This window comes from Coenobita brevimanus, chromosome 43, assembly GCF_032717465.1.
Source record: "Coenobita brevimanus isolate Jiangsu-jjx chromosome 43, ASM3271746v2, whole genome shotgun sequence".
Classification (NCBI taxonomy): domain Eukaryota; kingdom Metazoa; phylum Arthropoda; class Malacostraca; order Decapoda; family Coenobitidae; genus Coenobita; species Coenobita brevimanus.
The window spans coordinates 23,893,851-23,898,655 of NC_136996.1; positions in this window are offsets into that span (position 1 = coordinate 23,893,851).

Consider the following 4,805-nt stretch of genomic DNA (forward strand, 5'->3'; position numbering starts at 1 on the left):
AATGTAGCTCTACCAAGTGGCTTAGGTTGTCTAGTAGAGATTGTATGTAGGGTGAGAAGTGCTTGTAAGTGTAATTTTAGTGTTGGAGTGGCTTTGGATGTGTGTGTAGTCTATGAATCAAGTGTAATCGGCCCGCGCACGCCGATTGGGTGCAAGCATACTTTATAGTATGCGACACTGATTCAACCAGAGCACCCCTTGTGTCCGCCAACGGAGTACGTGGCCTGAAGAACGCTCCGAAAGTTTATTACCCCGGCGGGGAGCGAACCCTTGTTCTTCAGTGTACGAACACACACACTTTACCACTATATCACAGAGGCTCCATATATATATATATATATATATATATATATATATATATATATATATATATGCGCACAATATTATGAAATATATTATATGTTAAATATAAATATATTTATTATAATATACGTATTTAATATATATACATATATATAATACATATTATGTATATATATACTTCTTTATTTATTTATTTGTATAATTATATGCTGGTAGGTAGTGGCCAACATCATCCACTCACTTGATGCAGTGCAGCCTACTCCTTCCTTCACATTTACCGGTATCATTCGCTTTTTGTGTCTGCCCTCTTCTCTTACTATTTCTCACATTTTTCCTGTCACTTATTATCATTCTTCTGTCCTTATCAGGTGGCTTTACATTGTGTGACAAGCCTAATTGTTTCCTGTAAGCCATGAGACCATTTACAGCGCTGCGTGGTAACCATATAACCAATCCATACGTGTTCCATACGTGTCAGTAAGTGGATTGGTGGAAGGATAGTGCCACTCCTAGTAAAACAAGTAACTCAAAGACAAATGGCCGCCCCTAATGGGATTATGGGGTCTGGCTATAGATAGACAAATATTATTATCGTGTGTATATATATCTATATATATATATATATATATATATATATATATATATATATATATATATATATATATATTGATAGATAGATAGATATTGATAGATAGATATATTATATCTATCTATCTATATCTATATCTATCTGTCTATCTATCTCTCTATCTATCTATATACAGTGTATATATATATATATATATATATATATATATATATATCTATATAGTGTATATATATATATATATATATGCTGTATACACACACACACACACACACACACACACACACACACACACACACACACACACACACAATCGTCCGCTGTTGAAGAAAGGCTTCCCCTTTCATTTTCCACTAGTTCCTTGACCCAGCCAATCTCTGCCACGTTTTGCCTGCAAACATCATTACCTCATCTCTCAGCCTCTTGTCTGGCCTTTTTCTGTTATCTCGAGTCCAGACAGTCACTCGCTTGCTCCATCGGTTATCCCTTATTCTTGCTCCATTTCTGTTCTTTCATCTATCTATCTATATACCTAGGCTGCTTCCCCCAAGGAAAGGGAGGTAGCCGAGACAGGACGACACACTCTCCATTTACTCATCCATTCAAACACATTTATTCGCATCTTAGCCCTAAAGGGGAGAGCGGACAGATCCTCACCGCACAAGGGTCAACTGCGCAATGCAATCAGTGACATCCGCAGCAGGGTCCGACAGCAGAACTGGTTTACCCCTGCCATATCATAACAGACCCATCCCCTTACCCGTACCTGACCTGACTAGCTGATCAGACCAAATGCGGGGGAATATCCCCTCAGGGCTGCGTCATCACTTATTCATTCACAATTTCTCTCCATTTATTTCTGTCACGCACAGCCACTCTTCCTTGCTCAACAGACATCCCTCTCGCATCCAGCGCTCTCTTCACACTGTCCGTCCATCCTATTCGTGGTCTTCCTCTCAGCCTTACACCTCTCACATCAGATCTAGTAATCTTTTTCACCAATCGCTCATTATCCATTCTCTCCATATGCCCAAACCATCGCAACACCCTCTGCTCAACTCTACCAGCCATCTCCCGAACAACTCCAGTTCTCATTCGCACTTCATCATTTTCACCCGATCCATACGCGTCACTCCACACATACTCCTCAGACACCTCATCTCCATTACATTCAAACTTTTCCTCTCTGCTACACCCATATTCCATGTTTCAGCCCCATATAATGCAGTCGGTACCACAACACCCTCATACAGCCTTCTTTTTACACCCATTCTAAGCGAACGACATTTAAACACTTTTTTCATTCCTCCCAGCACCTTTCCTACTTCATTTATTCTAAACTTCACCTCTGCATCTATTCTTCCATCCACAGCAACATGTGACCCTAGATATTTAAAACAATCTACCTCCTCAAGCAACTCACCATTCAAAACTATATTCATCCCCCTACCATCTATCAACCTCGTACACTTCATCACTTTACTTTTATTCTCATTTACTTTCAATTTCCTCCTTTCACACACCCTTCCAAACTCCTCTACCAACTGTCTCAATCTCTCCTCTGAATCAGTCACCAGTGCAGTATCATCTGCAAACAACAGCTGCTTCAGATTCCACTCTCCTCAATCAACATTTACCAGACTCAGACCACCTAAAACTCTTGCATTCACCTCCCTTACAACACCATCCATGTAAATATTAAACAACCAAGGCGACATCACACATCCCTGTCGCAGCCCCACTCTCACGGGAAACCAATCACTCGCAGCATTTCCCACTCTTACACACGCTCTACTATTTACATAAAAACTGTTCACCCCTTTTAGTAACCTACCATCAAGTCCATACAATCTTAAAACAGTCCACAAAGCCTCCCTATCAATTCTATCATACGCTTTCTCTAAATCCATAAATGCCCAAAACACATCCTTGCCTTTCGCTAAATACTTTTCACACACTTGTCTCACAGAAAACACCTGATCAACACATCCCCTTCCTCTCCTAAAGCCACATTGCTCATCACTAATCACTCCCTCTGTACCCTCTCTAACTCTCATAATTAACACTCTACCATACACCTTACCTACAACACTCAACAGACTTATACCCCTAAAGCTAGTACATTCATACTTACCACCCTTGCCTTTATACAACGGAACCACACAAGTACTTGCCCAGTCAACTGGCACCATACCTTTCTCAAAGCACACATTCAACAATCTTACTAACCAGTCAACAATAGTCACTCCACCACCCTTCAGGCATTCCACAGCACACCCATCCATACCTGCAGCTTTCCCTGTTTTCATCTCCTTTACTGCCTTCTCCACTTCTTCCTTCGTGATCAAAGAATCATTCAACTCTCCCAACACATTTATTCCTTGCACCCTTCCATCCGCCACAATCTCAGCCACCCTTTCCTCCTCTACATTTAACAATCTTTCAAAATACTCTGCCCATCTCTTCCTTACTGCATCCATCTCAATTAACATCCTTCCATCCTCTGCTTTTACTCGTTCTTCCTTCCCAGATTCTCCCTTTCGCACCCTTTTCACCTCCTTCCAAAACATTTGCTTATTCTGTTGAAAATTCTCTGTCAGCTGCCTACCCCACTTCTCATCTGCTGCCACTTTAGCATCACGCACAGCCCTTCTCGCTGTATTCCTCTTTTCATTATACCTTTCACATGACATCTCATCCTTCCTCTGCAGCCACCCTTCATATGCACGTCTCTTCTCAGCCACAGCCATACTTACTTCCTCGCACCACCATTCACTTCCTTTTCTTTCACCACCACCCACACGTCTCACACCACACACCTCTTCTACATGCCCCACCACAGCACTCTTAAACAACTGCCACTCCTCCTCCACGCTGCCATTTTCCCGATCTTTCACTGCGTTCCACTCATCTTTCAATTTCTCCTGATACTCTATCTTTTTCTCTCTTTTATCCAACTCACTCACTTTCAAAACCTCCCTGCCACACATAACCCTCCTAGCTCTCACCCATCTCTTACCTACTCTTAACTTTCCCTCCACCAGGTAGTGGTCAGACATACCTCCACCCTCCCCTCTCAGAACTCTCACATCCAACAATCTTCCTATTACATTCCTAGACACAACCACATAGTCCATCAAGGCTCTATCAACAACCCTTCCACCCTCCTGTCTCACCCATGTATACTTATAAATATCTTTCTTCTCAAACAGCGTATTCCCAATCACCATCTCTCGCTCAACACACATAGCTATCATTCGTTCCCCATTTTCATTTCTTCCAGGCACACCATGCATACCAACTACGCCTTCAACTGCTACATTTCCCACTCTAGCATTCAGATCTCCCATCATTACCACATTCACATTCGCTCCAAAACTCTACAGACACTCATCAACATCATTCCAGAAAGACTTCCTCTCTTCCTCATCCCTTTCACTACCAGGCCCATATGCACTCACAAACACCCACAACTCACGTTCAAATTTCGCTTTCACCCACATCAGTCTCGATGTCACCTCCTTCCATTCAATCACACATTGCTGTACTTCCGGACTCACTAACAAGGCCACACCTTCTCTTGCGCTTCCTCTATCAACACCTGACAATCTTCCATTCACACTTCCAAACATAGATTCCCCCTTCCCTTTCATCTTCGTTTCACTCTAAGCTAACACATCCAACTTTCTTCTCACAAACATTCTCCCAATCTCCTCCCTTTTAGCCTCAATCGTACTACATCCACGCACATTCATAGACCCAATCTTCAGGGTACGGGGATAACTCCATCCCCCATCCCTTTCTCTGGCCTGTCTCTTTTTAGGAACTAAAAAACAGAGGAGGGGGTCCCTAGTCCCCTCACCCCGCCCCTTTTAGTCGCCTTTTACGACACGCAGGGAATACGGTGGCAGTATTC